At 42.5% G+C, this 18,298-nt stretch overlaps 1 protein-coding gene across 4 annotated transcripts in view; it reads right to left on the bottom strand.

The window, feature by feature from the left end:
* Positions 1 to 18,298, bottom strand: part of TIAM2 (TIAM Rac1 associated GEF 2) — a 205,950-nt gene that overhangs the window by 177,403 nt on the left and 10,249 nt on the right. The window lies entirely within an intron of this gene.

The following is an 18,298-nucleotide window of genomic DNA, read 5'->3' as shown; positions in this document are numbered from 1 at the left end:
AAACGGCCTTCTTCCTCCGTGATAAAAAAAAAAAGTGTGAAACACTCAATCCCCTTTGCAAAAGGATGATTCTTAATGGGAAGAACTTGGGGAAAGCATGTCAGAAATGGTGCCAAGATCATTTGTACTTGCTGTGGAATAAATAAAGGTTTTTATCATCTGAAATTCTGAACATGTCCCTGAGGGGAAGAGTGTTTAGCATTTGATGTTGTGACAGCTTACCCACATCTTAAATATTCCTCTCAATGGACACTCTTTCTTATCGACTACCTAGACAAAGCCAGGTAGCCCTTTCAGAAGACAAAGCAAATTGTCCGGATATAAGCTATTTTATGTTTCTACCTAAAAATTCAACCTATCGTTATCAGTGCTCCAGCAGGGCTCCAAGGCATCTCTGGGCAAGAAAGAACTATAAAGGAAGCCGATTGCATTTCTGAGATGTGACCACTGAAAAACGTTGAGACCAGCTAATGTTCAACATTCTGAGTTCACAGAACTGCCAAAGAGGGTTCCTTCCAGCCACCCAACAGCAAAAGGTCCAAGTAATTTTCAGAAGGATCCCAAGGTTTCTTTCTCCCTCTTCCTTTTTTCCCTTGGGGGTAGGGGTCATACACATTTGTGTAGGTGCATTGAAAATAGATTTTTGAATGTAGTTGACAAAATCAGCAGGTGCTACTCTAGCTTCAGTGGTCAAAGATGCCTATATGTTCAAGAAAATTAATTTTAACTTTGATGAAAAAATATTACAATGTGTTAAATAAGAACCTCCTCCTCAAAAAAAGAGAGAGAGAGAGAGAGAGAGATTCTATGGGATGCTCGATAACTAAAATGACATTTAACAAAGTACAAGCCGAGTGTCCAAGCACTTCACCCTTCCAGATCCCTCATCTAATCTACAGGACGAGTGCCAACAAGATCTCCAAAATTCAGCCACCTATAAATGTCTAAGATGCGAATTTTGAAACATTTGTATTCCCCACTTGGCCCCTGCAGGGCACAAAAGGGAAGAGAACGCCAAGGCCACTGGCTTAGGAAAATGAAATCCTGTCTTGGCTGTCCTATGATTTCACTTCCTTTTTATAGCTTGGCTTTCAAACGTAGTAATTGCTTGCTTTTTTTAAAGACATGGATTTACACCACATTTAATTTGACTGTCCCTATATATAGGTTTTGGTCTACTATAATAGCAAATTCGTAAGATCCTACCCCTGAAGACCTAAATATAAAAGCGATTTAAGGATAGGATCATCTTTTCCTATAAAGCAAAAATATTCAAGTAATCGAACATAACTTGTCCATCTGCCACCTACGGACAATTTCTAAACCCAGCTTTTATGACACTTGCAAGAAAAATGCACACATTCTTCCAGGAAATTTGTGGGCTGAAAGTTCTATGAGATTAAAAAAATTATATCATGTTGTTTCATGTCTGTGAGCTGTTACATTCTCTGGTCCAGATACTGGTGCTTAGAAAAGCAGCTATTCTAGACTGCTTTCAATTCTCAGGAAACAAACACAGAATCCACTTTTGTTCCTCAATACGTATCTCTTATCAGAGAACACTGGTAGTTCACCCTCTTCCCAGGATCACGCAGCTGAGGGTAACAACAGTATGGCGCAGTCCAGAGAACAAGTGTTCTGGAATCAGACTGGGTCAAAACCCAGCTGCAATGCTTAATTTCTCACCTTCTCCGAGCCCATGTCCTCCTCTGCAGGTTGGGAGGGGACACATGCTGGGGAACTGCAGCCTTAAACGAGATGATGGCATCACAGACGCCTACAAAGTCAACAAGATGATGCTGATGACAAAGCCATCTTAGAAATAGTTTCCTCCAACCACTTCCTTTCTCAGATAAAGAAAAGTGAGGACCAGGGAAACTACTCTACAAACCAACAATCTGCAGCTCAGTAAGGGGTTTACGGAGCAGGACAGCTAAGGTTTCAGTTAGGACTTCTAAACGTGATGGACAAAAACATAAAAATATTCATGTTCACAATTGTAGAATAGATAAACAGGATTACACTGTATAGCACAGGGAAATATACACAAAATGTTATGATAAATCACAGAGAAAAAAATGTGACAATGAGTGTGTATATGTCCATGAATGACTGAAAAATCGTGCTGAACACTGGGATTTGACACAACATTGTAAAATGATTATAAATCAATAGAAAATGTTAAAAAAAAAAAATTCATGTTCACAGGGGGCCCCACCTCCGAGGAAGGCTGGCTAGATCTCATTATTGCTGAGTGTGTACAGAAATAAGAGCTTTCTCAAGACAAGGCCTCCAAAGCATGATGGGTAACATCTGCCTTTATTCAACTTCAAATCTGTCTTGTCTTTGCTTGGCCGCTTAAGACCATTCACTTACAGTTGGTTTCAGGCCAGGATGCCACCCAACACATCTCAGCTTGCAAAAGCAGCAGAGAACATGCAGACATGGTACAATTCCAACCTGCCCTTGATCCCAGTCACAGGCCAGGAAGACTTGGACGGAAGTAGCTGAGAAGGACAGAGGTTCATTATGGGAAGGCAAACTCTCAGCTGCTCAACTACAAACTGTCATTAGAACTCTTGCTTCTGATCATAAAGTCCCCTCACACCGACCCTTCCACAATCTGCATCTTGGCAGAGTGTGGCATCTCCCACTCCCTCCAGGCTGAGACGGGGCTTGAAGACAGCCAGGTGCCGGGTACAGGCACCATCAATAACCAAGGTCCCCCGACGCAAATTTTCCTCCCAAGTCCATTTCCTGAAGTGGCTGCAAGTAAATCCAAGTCAAATTCAGACATCTTGAACAAAGAGGAAAGGAATGCAGATCTCAAAATAAAATCAATCCATTTGCCAGGAAAAAAAAGAGAGTGAACTGGGTTCCTCCTTCTCTCTCAATGCCCTCATTTGAAAAACCACTTCTTCAAAACAGAAGCCAGAAATGAGGAAACCTAGGGGGGAGGGTATAGCTCAGCGGTAGAGTACATGCTTAGCATGCATGAGGTCCTGGATTCAATTCCCAGTACGTCCATTAAAAAAAAAACAAACCATTTTTTTTTCATGTAAGAAAAAAATGTTTTCTTTTTTCCATGAAAAAAAATGTTTTTATCCCACTCCTGGGCTTGTATCCAGAAGGAAATCTACTTCAGGATGACACCTGCACTCCAATGTTCATAGCAGCACTATTTACAATAGCCAAAACATGGAAACAGCCTAAATGTCCATCAACAGGTGACTGGATAAAGAAGCTGTGGTATATTTATACAATGGAATACTATTCAGCCATAAAAACCGACAACATAATGCCATTTGCAGCAACATGGATGCTCCTGGAGAATGTCATTCTAAGTGAAATAAGCCAGAAAGAGAAAGAAAAATACCATAGGAGATCGCTCATATGTGGAATCTAAAGACTCATGGACAGAGAATACAGACTTGTGGTTACCAGGGGGGTAGAGGGTGGGAAGGGATAGACTGGGATTTCAAAATTGTAGAATAGATAAACAAGATTACACTGTATAGCACAGGGAAATATACACAAAATGTTATGATAAATCACAGAGAAAAAAATGTGACAATGAGTGTGTATATGTCCATGAATGACTGAAAAATTGTGCTGAACACTGGAATTTGACACAACATTGTAAAATGATTATAAATCAATAAAAAATGTCAAAAAATGTTTTTAAATAGGGAAACCCAAGATGGATATGAAAATAATTCACTCTATACATATCGCCAGCTGCAAAGACAAAGCCAGAAACGACACCAGTAAGTCCAGTAAGGCCTTACTAAAAACCACAGTCAGTTCTAACAGTCACCAAGGGGAGTTTATATTTAAGTAGTAACCATACTCTAACATCAGAGTAAGCTTTAACTTCTCATAACTCAAGGAATTTGACAACAAAAGACATTGTATTGCTTCTGCAAAGAGCCCGAGGCTATTTCCCTACAAGGTGAGAGCTGCACTAACACAGCTCAGGCATCTTGGTTGTTTATGTCTCTGCTCAGCATTAAATACATCAGAGAGGAGGTCAGCCAGCTGTTCAAGGACGGGAGGGCACGTGCGTCCACACTGCCTGCCCTGTGCTCTAGAGTCATCTTTCAGTGCACTAAGCTGTCTACCAACGTCAGTAGGCAGCTTTTGCCGCATCAGTACCTTTTCCTTTTCTTTATCTCGTTTATTTTTTCTTTTCAAATGATTTTGTGGGAAATCAGTCAAGTTTTGAGAGCTACGTTAAGATGAGTTGTGTTCCTTTTCATAAGCTCCTTTGGATCGATAATATCAGAGGGGAGGGAAGTAAAAGCAGGAGTTACTGAGTGTGAGTCTGCAGGGGCTACGCATCCTTGCACTGACAGCAAGGCAATGTGGGGCAGCTTCGGGAGCAGCAGCAGCAAGGGATGGGAGGTCAGGGGCTGGTCTTCATCTGAACCAGCTGTGTCACTTCTGCGCCTCACACAGCACAGTGTGCTGTGTGTTGAAGACAACACTGTGCATGCAGCACTGAGTGGGGAGACTTAAATTTTAGTCCTATCTTTGTGAAAAGTTGACAAGATACGTAGTCAAGTCATTTAACCTATCAGGAACTGTTTCCTTACCTATTTCAGTGAGGCAATTGGATGGATGATATCAAAAGATCCTTATAGTTCTTAGATCCTATATGTTTTTATTATTTAAAGTCTGATTACACAACCAGCTCACATCTATTAAGATAGCTACTTTCAAAAAAAAAAAAGAAAATAGTTAAGTGCTGGTGAGGTTGTAAAGAAACTGGAAACTTTGTACACTGTTGGGAATGTCACATGATACAACCGTTGTGGAAAATATGGCAAATCCTAAGAAAATTAAAAACAGAACTACCATGGTATCCTGCAATGTCACTTCTGAAAAAATAAAAAAAAGAACTGAAAGCATTGTCTCAAAGAGGTATGTACATTCATGTTCGCAGCAACATTACTCACAATAGCCCAAAGATGGAAAAACCCAAGTGTCCACATATAGATGAATGGAAGAACAAGAAGTGATCTATACCTACAGGGGAGTCCCATCCAGCCTTAAAAAGGAAGGAGATTCAGACACACACTATAACACTGGTGAACCTGGAGGACCTTATGCTAAATAAAATGAGACAGTCACAAAAGGACACGCAGTGTATGATCCATTTACATGAAGTACCTAGAGGAGTCAAGTTCACAGGGACAGAAAACAGAACGGTGGTTGCCAAAAGCTCAGGGGGGGAAGGAATGGGAAGTCACTGTCTAGTGCATACAGAGCTTCAGTTTTGCAAAGTGAAATAAGTTCTGGAGATGGCTGGGGGTGATGGCTGCTGAACTATACATTTAATAGTGGTGAACACGGGAAATTTTATGTTACATATAATTTATCAAAATGAACTTTTTTAAGTTAAATAAAGGGATGATGCTTTTGGCCCATTAATTATACATCAATAGGCTTGACTTCAAAATAAAAACATATTTTTTAAACTTCTCTTCTCTTCTTCAAGTCAACAAGTGTCTACACCAATCACCCACTGACCTGCAGCTGATCTCCATGGGCTCCTTCAGGGGTCTCCTGGCAGGAACAGGGAGCACCCTTCACTCCTGCTCTATGAAAAGTGTCAAGAAAGCTGAGGAACAGGGGCAAGGCTGCCCAACCAGGAAGACGCAGAGCCAGCACAGAAGACCCGGGCTGACACCCCGCCATGTTCTACCACCCACCTTTCTGTCTTTTTTCATTTGCCCACCTTGCTCTGCAAACGAGGAAGCAGCAGCTCAGAGAGGTTAAGTAACTTCCCTGAGATTCCACAACAGGCCAGGAGGCTCACGGCAAGAAGTCAGGTCAACCAGTTATCAGTCCAGTGTTCTTTCTAGTACACCAGGGAAAACCATACTTGTGAAGGAAAAAGTACTCTGGGGTCCCATCCCCTTTTCCATGGCAATCCACCACCACCATTTTCAACCTTCTCCCCACGAAGGGCTTTCATGTCATCATTTTTTCCATTTAATTTTGTTTACTTAATTTTTCATTTAAGTCATTTCCTTTCTCGTTTTATTTTTCATTCAACAAATCATACATAAGGACTTAGTTTTTCTTTAAAAAATATCATCCGGACACACCTTCCCCCTTAGAGCTACCCATTCATTATTCAATCGCCAGGTATTTATTTAGTCGCCTGCTAATTTGGATGCTATTAACTTAGATTTCTTCAAGGACTTTTCCGGCAGAGACAGAGGGAACTCAACACTGCCACTATTTGGAATTATTACAAAGCAGTCAAACCAAAATACCATCAGAACACAGCCAGGGCCAAAAATGCATGGCACCAGCGATAAGTTTCCCAGGAGTCTGGAGGAGAAAGTCCACGTAAATTCACGGCAGTTTTCACTCACAATCTGGACATTCCAGACAAACCTCAGTTCCAACAGAGATCCTACACCACTGAGCATTTACTGAGCGCAGCAGGTGGACTTTTCTCAAAGCAACTCTGAGATTAGAATCAGTATCCCAACTGCAAACAAGGACGCAAAGGTACAAAGAATCAAACAGCTCGCCAAGGTCACAGAGCAGAAATGATCATTCTATTTACTCATTTAACAAACATTTGAGCTTCTCTCAGGGACAGAGCCCAATAATAGAGACCTTGCCAGAAGCCAAGAAAAAAGTAGGAATATTTTATCGGTCCTGCTTTCAAAAAGATTACCTTCGAGTGAAGGCAATGCCAGCCCTATCTTCTAAGAAGGGAGATAAGAGATGCTTGTAAGCAGATTTCAAATAAAGTTACAAAACAGGAAACCTATGACTCTCCCAACATAAGCTGGGAATAAGTGATAAGAGGCAAGACTGTAAGTGTCACAGCTTGGAGGAGAGAGTCTGGTGCTGCCCCTGAAACATAGAGATGTGCAGAAGTGGGTGGAAACCAGGAAGGCATCCCACAGAGAAACTGCACCCACCAGTGTCTAGAGCAGGGCTCCCCAACAGAAATCAAACGTGAGCTACGCAGGGAATGAAATTTGCTAGTAACTATTTTGCAAAAAGCAAAATGACACGGTGAAATTTATGTAAATAATGTATTTTAATCCAACCCATCCAAATCATTACCACATCAATAGGGAATAACATAAACAATTATTAATGAGGTAGTTTACATTTCTTTTACTTTTTCTTTTTTTTTTTTTTTCTCTAAGTCTTCAAAACCTGGTGTGGATTTTGCACCTAAGAGCACAGCTTAGTTGCACTGGCCACACATCAAGTGGTTAAAGGCCACGCGTGGCTAGTGGCTACTGATGAGGACACACAGGACTTGTGCACATCAGCCAAGAGTGGGTATGGGGAGAGTTTTTTGTTTTTTTAGAGGGCAGTAATTGAACCAATTGGGTCAAAGCAAGGACTTCAAGAGAAATCTTCAGAAGGGCTTACAAAGTCAGGCTGAGCCTGGACTTCACCTGTGCAGGGACAAAAGGAAGTCAGTGATGTTTCAGAATAGATGACATGAAGTAACATGGTACGAAGTGAGGTACCGAACATTGATGCCATTGCCCCATCCCCGAGATCTCAGATTCAGGGGCTACCCCTCCCTGGACTCCCTTCCATCTGCACCCCCATCCTGCTCATTCGGGTCCTGCTCCCTCAGCCCTTCCTGACCTCCCTTGTCTCTGTGGGTCTGCTGAGCACTGTTTGTTCCCAGTCATTTCCACGATGACCTCATCACCAGCCTGAAGCCCTTGCCCCCTTCATCTTCTTGGATAAGCCGTATTCGTCCCCACTGGGCTTAAATGCCAAAGTCCCAGCTTCCCACCCCTGCTCCTGGACTGGCCGGCGCCCCTGCAGACTGCCTTGAAGCGTCACTGCATTTGGGGGAGCAGGGTGGGGGGAACCTCGGAAGTCTAGGTCACTAACTTCACTGCAGCCTCTCCACAGCTTCCCACTCTTTCCACTGCTGTGTTGTTAATTTTCTGTCACCTCCGACAGAGGCTGTCGGAGTAGCCAAAGCCACCCTCCAAGCCCCTAATGCTCAGCCAATAACCCTGCCTCATACTATTTTATAAACACTTTTCCTCAGCTGCCTTCCTCCAAAGCTCTGCCTCTTCGCCTGGCCTTCCTGCCAGCCAGACTCAGGAGTCAGGTCCTCACGGCCCAGGCCACCCAACCTGTGCTCCTGACCTGGGCGAATCAAGTGTCCCCTCCCCGTGGGCATCTTCAACTCAGCCCCTCCACTTCCAACCCATCTGCTTGCTTCCTGTGCTTCCAGACTCACCGGATTTCCTTCCCCTGCACTGGGTAAGTCATCTTCAGCCTTGTCTCCCTCTCGAGTTGCCACTTCTCTTTCTTGCCACCAAAGATTTTCCTTCAAAATCTCTTTTTAAAGAAAAGCATGCCCTCACTATCTCTACTTTGTTACTACTCCTGACAGCAAGAAACGGGGCTTCCATTCCTGATTGCTCTCAGAAAGGTTTCTAGTGATTTTGAAACTCTAAATGCCATGGCCTCTTCTCAATGATTTGTAACCAATATGGAGAAGTTATAAGAAAGAAAGTGAAAAAACCATCTTTACACCCTGAGATACTCACCTGTGACATTCTGGTTCCATTCTTCCCCCATCTGTCTACACAGACACACACAAGTGATCTTTCCTAGTGTTTTTATCTTAGACATTTTGTAAACAATCTTGTTTTTTATTTACCTCCCACCCACCTCCTCCCACAATACCAACCTCTCTCTTCCCAAGCAGCACTGACATACATGCAAGTTGCTTTTTTTTAATCATTTTACATTCTGCACAATCAGGATCATATTACGCATGGTTCTTTGCCTCTTCTTTTCCCACGGGAATCCTTCCAAATCAAGTGGTACTGAAATTCAAGACATGGCGGTGCCACATTTTATCCAACTATTCCCCTGTTGAAAGCATCCACTTAGTTTCCAGTTCTTCGCCACTACAAACAATGCTGTAATAAATATTCTTGTACAAACAAATTACATACAGCTGCTTTTATTTCTACGCGATCGAGTCCCAGGGGAGGCTTTGCTGGGTCAAAGGCTATATGCGTTTTAAATGTTAATAGCCTCTGCCAGAACTCACAGTGGCTATTCCCACCAGCGATGCTGGAAGGCTGCCTTTCCCCAGCACTCCTGCCAGCAGGAGATACTGTCACTAAGCATTTCTGCCAGTCTGATGATCTGCTACATGTGAAGTTTAAAGCCTCTTCCTCGCCTCCCACCCGGCTCCAGGAAGTTAGTCCGCTTTTCTGGCATCCCCTCCTGAGCTAACTCCTCTGTCTCCCCATCTTATTTTGCCTCCAAAAATTAAACACAAAGCAAGGTTGCCTCCCTGTCCTTTCTCCTCTCCACATGCTCTTCTCTGACAATGTGATTCTCGCACAGGGCGTTAGTCATCGTTTCTAGGCGCTGAATCCAAATCTACATATCCAGCCAAGACTTCCCTCTTGGGCTCCAGATTTCTAACTCTTCGTGGGACATTTCTAACTGTTCATGGGACAGAGTATCTACTGATATCTCAAAAATCAGGAGGGCCAACACCAAACTCTCCTTGGCTTGCTCCAAACCTGTTCCTCCCCCAGTGCTCTTAGCAGCACCATATTTCACTTCCTTCTAAACTCTGTTCCAATTACCTTCCCGCCCTTCCATGGACAACTCCCTTCTACTCCCAACTCAACAGGAGCATGGCTGGTAGCCTTGAGGAATATTCTTTTCTGATAAGAGAAGAATTTGTGGAGAAGAAACAGAAAAAGTCAACAGATGCTTACCGGAATTCCCTCTGCACTCCAGCCCTGCCAAGGAAGTATCTTTCTCTCTCTTAGCTTTAAAGAGGAAAAAGAGTAGGTAAAAGAAATCAGATAAATAAAGGAATCATATAATATAAACTGACAGAAAGTATAATAGGGTGTATGTGTATGCTCCCAAATGAGCAAAAACTAAAGACAGAGAACAGGAAAACCATCCATCATCTTCAAAAGCATTCTACATTTATACAAATACCAGAGAATTATTGTACAGTCACATCTGTCTCATGATAGAGTTTCATGAATCAGATATTCATAAATGACCAGTAATAAAAGTCAGCAAGGGAGCTGAGTTCCATTACCTTGCATTAGGGAAAAAAAATTACGAGGGTGAACTAAACAAAACTTACTAAAGGAAAACTGAAGAGAGAAAGCTCAAAAACTATTTGGCATCACAATTCATCTTTAGGCTGGTCATCTGAAAAAGAAACAATGAAAATGATGACTTCCTAAACATTCAGTTGATGCCTATGAGTTAAACTTTGCCCTGAATAATCGAGGAAAGATGACAAAGTAAGAGATAAGCTCAGTGACCTCAGAGAGTACAAATACTAATGAGATGAAACACACACCTAGGAAATGAGATAAGAGATGAAGAACTATATTTTCCAGGGAAAAAACATCAATAAAAACGGCATATGAATAATATGACATTATTTACAGTGGATTTTCTGAATTCTGGGACGTGAAAAAAATCCCCACATTTTTTGTTTAAAAGCAAATGGAAAAATAATCTGCTACACCTAAGTTGTTAAAAAAAAAAAAAAAAAAAAAGCCTGCCTAACACTATCTGGAATGTTTTCCAGCCGAGCAAAAACGATCAGAATCCAAGTTTCAATCACACTTAGTGCTTTGGAAAGACTCTATGAGCGCTGCTCCAGCGACCAGGACTCCAGGCCCTTCTGATGGGAACTGTCAACAATCAATCATACATGCTAATGTCAGGATGCGGTGCTGCAGAGAATTTAAACAGCTGTCAGAGCTTAAATGAAATTAAAGCTGTCAGCTTCAGGATTCCATATGGCTTGTAAAACGCACAGTGTGCTCCCTGCCCTGCCCCCGTCTCAAGAAAGAACCAGGAGAAAGGGTATGAATTCAGGCAACCCCACCTCCAGTGCAGATTCCCAGTATCCCTTCCGCGTGGTAGTGGGAGCAGGAACTGTCCAAGCCACGTGACAGTCCCTAGCGCAGTGGTCCCCCTTCTCTTCTCTGAACTCCCCAGCCTCTCACCACCATTTCCAAAACACAGAGCTCTTGCAAGCAAACGTTTTACAGCAGAAGAGAGAAAACCCTCTGCCAAACTCTGAATGTGGGGAATTTGCAGAGAGGTATTTTATCACCTGTTTTGTGGATTACCCAGCACATCCACTTCAGTAGCATAAACCATCTTAACTAGCTGCCGACCCCAAACCCCAGCAGCACTCAGGGGACGGGAGGGGCATCTTATGCACAGATTTGGGGCCACCAGTCCCAAGCAGGGGCACCAACAAGGTGTGATAAGTAAGAGAAGAAATCAGGGGAAACTCAGACACCCTTGCATGATCAGGTGGGAGAAACAGGGCATGCAGCTTAACTTCTCTCATCTCCACCCTCTTAAGTGAGTTGGGACTCACTTGAAGGTTTCTCCTGGTGTTTTAAGATTCAAACAGATCAGGGACTCCAGTGTTGCAGTACAAGATTTTAAGGTGGGACATATGTGTACTATTTATGTGACACCATTAGAAACTGTCCCGTAGTTAATTCTGGGAAATAGCACTATGGGTATTGCAGAATCACGACTTAGAGGGGTTTTGCTGGTGCATCTGCTTTTGTTTTTAACATCCCATACCACCCAACACGAAGTAGAAAAAAATGTTTTTTTTCTTTAAGTCAGTGTTCAATCTAAAGCTCCAAAGGGAAAAAAAATCAAAATATGTCAGGATTATCTTCCTCTTCATGCTCTGTGGACTTTCTCTCCCTCCGTGAACTCTCAAAGTAAAGAACAGGATGAGAAGTGTGGCCCTACGGTGAAGATCTGTACAGTATAAAACGGAACAGGGTGATCCGGGGGATGGGAAGTGGGGAAAGGGAGAAACAGGACTTAAACATAAAATGTTTGTAATGAACTGGCCAGAAAAAAAGATGATCTCTTTGAATTTGCAAGCTCTATTCAAACACACTATGTTATTTATTAACCACTCCGTTTTTCTCTTTCTATAAAGAAATTCAGCACAGTATCAGCTTTGATATATTTACAATATTCCTCTTGGAGAAAGTCCAGAATCTACATTTGGTTTTTAAAAGAAGGCTCTTCCGGCCTAGAAGCTATCTCAAACAGCCAAAACACACATTCAGAAAAGCTGAGCCTCTTGTTAACATTTTCCAAGTGCACAGTAGCTATGCACCATTTGGTACCCACCAGAACCCCTCCAAGAGTATCACAAGGCTGCCAATTTCTCCATGCATTTACAAGAATAATCCTCAGAAAGTGTCTGTTTGTAGAAGAATTCCATTTTTACTGGTATGCCCATCAAAAATTTACTGTCTCCCCAGGCAGGGTTCACTGGTTTTAGTGACTTGGCCAAATATCAAAATAGCTGTGATTAAATGGATTTCAGAGAGCCAGATAAGGTATAAAAACTGAGGGTGACCCCAAAGGAACTAAAATTATGCTTAGCACATGTTTAAATGACATACTAGTCACAAGGCAAACCATTGTTAGACTCAGGACGTCTTAGGAGAAAGGCGGTCAAGGGCAGTGCGCGCTGAAGACAGGTCTTTTCAGTTCAGCACTGGGAGTGATGGAAGCAACCGTCCACATTTTTCAAAATAAATATTTCACACCCAATTATCTGAGTGTGCTAAGACAAATCTGAAAGGCCTCACCATCTCAATTCCGTTCATCTGAATTATCATCTGAGACACTGAAAATGCAGCAGCTCTACAGTCAGATCCAAGGGAGAGAGAGCCTCTCGTTCCACACATGAGGCACCGACTGAATGACTACCTGTCCAAAAGGTTTCTGGCCAATGTTGATGCCAGAATGACCCTCCCACCCCTTAATGACAACAATGTCTTACAAGCTGAGTGGCCACCTGAAATATCTAAGGATGCCATGAAGCACTCAGCCAACCTAAACACAGCCTGGAACTAACTGCTCCCAAACTTAATTAATTTTTTTAACCGACTTCCCAGGCTTAAGAACACAAGAAACCTGCTGCTTTATGTATATAGCAACATGTCCCAGATCCCCCAGGCCCCATCTCTAGGAAAACTTCATCCAGAACAAGCAGGTCACCCGGGATTCGAAGGGTATGTCTATAACACTTCAAAAGATTGTTATAATAGCACAGCTGCAAAATGTGAGAGATGGGCGTGGGAGTCCCAGGAGCACAGGGCACAGGCTTACAGAAACTGTAGGCATTACCGTCACATACACAGCTGACCTTGAACCCCACCCAGTCAAAAGCCCCTTATAACTTTACAATCAACCCTTCATCTGTGGATCTCCATCCATGGATTCAACCAATCACGGATAGAGAAGTACTACAGTAGTCATTGAAAAAAGTCTGCATACAAGTGGGCCTGTGCTGTTCCAACTCGTTTTTCAAAGCTCAACTGTATTCTCAGTGACTTAGCATGAACATTAACATCTGGGCTCAGCGTGGAGGGTAGGCAGAGTGGCACTTATTTCTATGTGGTCAAGAAAAAAGCAAACATCAGAGCGTCTGTCAACTTCCAGGAGCATCAGGTACTATGTCTGGCTGTCCAAGCTCACTGAGACCTCGGGGACCTCAGCCCAGAGCCCCTAAGAGCTCATCACCTCCCGGCTGCTGGCTGACACCTAAAACTCCACTCTCAGAGCATCAGTCTTATCTTTGCTTCTGCCCATCAAACTTGTTCAAAAAACATTTCGCTACTGCCTATCTCCCCCGCACCCCACTTAAAAATTCAACCTTAAAGAAACAGGAAAGACTGCGGAAGGACTGCAGTACAGACATCCATATTTAGAAAAACTCCTACATGATTAAGAAGACCCTTCTCCCCAGATTGAAAATCTGTGCTTTACCTAAATGTTTATGCTTCAGAGATATTCTAGGGATATCCAGTGAGCTAGCTGGCTGTCCATCCGTATCTACCAACCTTTCTAGAGACAGACAGACACAGAGAGAGCGCCCCAGAATGGGTGGGTGGGTGGGTGGGTGGGGGTGTGTGTGTGTGTACAGAGAGAGAGAGAGAGATCTGTATATACATCAAGCTATTTATCCCTATATAGAAAGACTGTGTGTGTAACTTTGACAGGTGAACACATTTTGCCTTGTGACTTAGTATACCTACACGTAATAGTTACCCTTATTTGTCAACTTGGAGAGTGTTTGGGGGTGAGATTAACATTTAAATCACGAACTGTGAGTATAACAAATCACTCTCCAGGGTGTGAATGGGCCACGTCCAATCAGTTGAAGATCTGAATAGCCCCAAAAAGAGGGACCAAGAGGGAATTCTCCAGAAGACTGTCTTCTGGCTTCATCTGAACCATCTGCTCTCAGAGGTCTCCAGGCTGCCTGCCCATGATCAGATGTTGGATTTATCAGCCTCCATCATCACATGAGCCAGATCCTTGTTACAAAGCACTTTCTGTATCTATATACATCCTATTAAATCTGTTTTTCTGAAGAACCTTGACTAATACCGTATGTATGTGTGTGTGTGTATATATATATCTATATGTATCTCATTATCTATATCTTTCTACCTTTCTCCCTATATACATATATCTCTATATACACATCCATGTTTGTGTGTGTGTGTGTATATATATATATAAAAACAGATATACATTAAACTAACAAGTTTCAAGAAACAATATCCTTACCACATGAAATATATTTAGATACTTTCGATTCCATATTATGCCATGACATTCTACCTCGTGTGTGTCATAATAGGGGTCTTACTCAAAAAGACGTCAGAAAGTTATAGGAATTTTTTTAAGTCTATCAGAATTAAAAACAAAACCAACCAGCAAACTGATGTCACTACCTGTGACTCACAGTTTGAAAAATACTATTTTACTCAAAAGGCTGAGCCCTTCTACAGTGTCTGCAGCTGGATCTGTCACTTAATAAACCACAGGGACTGTTCCATACTTAGGGACACTTAATGTGTTTCTACCTAAATCTTTTCTTATAAGGAGGATGAGCCAAGAAAGAAGAGTGAAAATGAGGGTTTCAAGAAACCCAGAACAGAGACTCATTGAGTACCAAAGGCAAGTTTAAACTAATGCACAATTTCCCTTAAGGCTGGTTTTAGGGTTTTCACAAAGTGGTTGACCAAAGGAACCGAGAGCAATAATAGGCAGGCTTCTTCTGCAGGCATTTGTGAAGCATGAGATCTCTCATTCCTTTTATTGAAATGTCAGTACTGCTGTTCTGCCTCTTATCTATTTCCCAGCAGATTCCAGTAAAGATTAGGAAATCCAATTTTAGACTTGTCCATCAAGCTTACAAGAACAGACTTCATTCAATTCACTTACACACACCTGCTGAATCCAAGGGCAGGAAGACACATCGGTGTTACCCAAGTCGTCCCCTGTTCCCTTTCTTACTAGAATTTCCCCTTCCTCACCTGAAATATGTTACCATGAGAGTCTCACACTCACGTCCCACTGATACACATGTCTAAACACAGTTTCCTGTATTAAAAAGCACAACCTTAAAGTCAAGTCTCTTGATCAGATTTGTTCAACTCTCAGTAATAGGCTACAGTTTTGTTTTACTTTTTTAATGTTTTGGTTTGGTTTGGTTTGTTTTGGGGGGGGCGGTAATTAGGTTTATTTATTTATTATTTTTTAATGGAGGTACTGGGAATTGAACCCAGGACTTCATGCATGCTAGGCATGTGCCCTACCACTGAGCCATATACTCCCCCATCAGGCTACAGTTTTAAGACCAGGTAGAATTAAAGAGAAAAGGACAAATGCCAGGGGCGTTAGAAATCATCTCTTCCACTGGATTCATCACTGTAGTAGATTCTTCAGAGGGGCCCCAAAAACATCCCCATCTTCACTCCAGGGAAGAAAGACAAAAAGATACACAAGGTATATGAAGCATCTTATCATGCACCCCTGCTGTCATTAATATAATTCCAGTTTCTCTCTTTTGTACTTAGGATCAAAAGAGTCTTCTGACTTTAAATGTCTGAAAACCACTATTACTGTACCATTTCACAGACAGAACAACAGAGCTCCTGAGAAGCAGACTGGTATCCATGGATCTACACCCCAGTCACTGCACCTCCAGGGCAGCAGTTCTCCAAATGTGGTCCAGGATCAAGAGCAGCAGCACCCTGGGAAACTTTTAGAAATGAAAATTCTCAGGCCGATCCCAGGTCTGCTGAATCAGAAACTGTGAGGGTGGGGCCCGGCCATGTGTGTTTTAACAAACCCTCCAGGTGACTGACGCCCTGATGTCTGAGCACCTCTCTCCTGGAGCAATTCCAGTGTTTGTCTATCATCTTCTTCCTCTTCCTCTTCTAGTCCCCCATCTCTACTTCAGTGCACATGCAGCAACTTCCCAGAAACCTAACTGGAGATTCACCCACTGAGAAAGTCAAGCTATCATGAGAAGGTATTCAAACCCTGCTACAGTGTTGTCAATACATTTCTGTCTTTTCTCACCATAACACTCACATCCAAAGGGATCAAATTAAAGTTTCCATGTTTCCAGAGAATAATTCAAGGGGGCAGAATTTACCAACATTTCAGAAAGTAAACCTCATGAGGGCTGAGCAATGCTAAGAAACTTATTTCCAGAAAACCAGGATTGTGGTACCCTGGACTATTAGTGACCAATACTCACCAAAAAGAGGACCAAAGAGACTAAGTGACAAAACATGGAAAGATTAGTAGATGCTGAGACGGCTCTTTCCAGGAAAACCTGGTTCCGCCACCTTAGCATAAGTAGCAACATGACTACTGCTCACCTCGAAGGCTTTGAGGATTGATCTAACCGCACCTCATACTCTGTGGTTTGAGACGTGTCCCTCAGCTCCCCAGGTGAACTTGCCCTTGTGTAAAGACACCACGGAAGAGGCTCTGTACAGACTCGCTGTTGGTTGTAAGCCACATCTCAATTTCACGCTATTTAAAAATTTTTCAAGAATGCCAAACGAGAAATTTCATGAAGCTTCAACATCTATGAGGTATTACTGGGAGAATCAACCTATTCGAATCTACTACTCATTTCTCCTTTATGAAGTAAAATCTTTTAAACTAGTCCCTATTAAAGTGCTCACTAGATGAACCTTCATCTTGAAAAGTAAAAGTACACTAAAGTGGACAGGCCTGTGGGATGGGGGGAGGGGAGAAGGAGTGGAGGAATGTACATGAAGGAGAAGCAGCTTTCTGGCTAATTTCCTGAACTGAATAAAGTGACTAGCGTGATTGGCTGACAAAGAACATAAGCATCGCCGCCGCCCGTGTCCACTTCCTTGGGATAACGGGCTACCTTGCAGTAATGATGCTTTGGTAGGCAAAGCCTTCTCAGTCTCTTAGCAACATCTCCCTACCCCCGCCGCACCCAAGCTCCCTTGAGTGTGCCTGCAAAAGCCTACACAATAATTCAACAAGGACACAAGACTTGAAAACCAGACTTCAGACCACAATTAAGGGTGGTTTCTGTTTGACCAGACAGTAAGCTTTCTTCTCTTGGGCACTCCACCGTCACTGCAAGGCTGCAGAGACCTGCCCTTACAATTGAGGGCGCATGTGGCACACTGTCTTACAACAGAAAGTCAAAGGACCAAATCCTGGGGGGAAGGGCAGTGATTAGGTTTGTTTACGTATTATTTATTTTTAATGGAGGTAGCGGGGACTGAACCCAGGACCTCATGCATGCTAAACATGCGCTCTACCCCTGAGCTCTACCCTCCCTCCGCAAACTACCATTTTTAGACACATTACTAACCTCTTCCATTAGTTTGGATTATAATCAAAACCAAAATGTATTCTGAATCTTGTGGACATGTGCTTTGCAATTATTTTGTTTACAACAAAATTTGATAGACTTTCAAGATGTCAGTTGTTTCTTTCTAAAACAAGTATTAACAAAAAATCATAGTTATTTACAACACAAAGGCAGGACAAAGCTATGCTTCCTCTTACATGAAATAAAGGGCTGAACTAGATTGCTTCTAAGATTCCGTTCAGCTCAAATAACGTAAAAAGTGTCGTCAAATCTCCCACTCACATGTAATTAGGAAAAGGCCTATTTATCTTTGCGCAGATGACACAATTTGCTGTAACCAACATAATAAGCTGCAGTTGGAGCGGGCTCACTTTTGTAAAGTTCTACGTTCCTTTGGGCAGGATCTAAAGTTCACAGCTAAGAAGTTGTTATTGCCTTTGCTAATTCCAGAAACTCATAGGTTTAGTTTCCTTTCCAACAGAAAATCTAAAACATTTCCTGGCCTTTTGGTGCAGTCCTCATAACAGGTCCTTCAAATTTTTAAGCACAGGGGGA

This window comes from Vicugna pacos, chromosome 8 (genome assembly GCF_048564905.1).
Source record: "Vicugna pacos chromosome 8, VicPac4, whole genome shotgun sequence".
NCBI lineage: Eukaryota > Metazoa > Chordata > Mammalia > Artiodactyla > Camelidae > Vicugna > Vicugna pacos.
The sequence above is the reverse complement of the archived record's forward strand: the minus strand, read 5'-3'. Positions and strand labels throughout refer to the sequence as shown.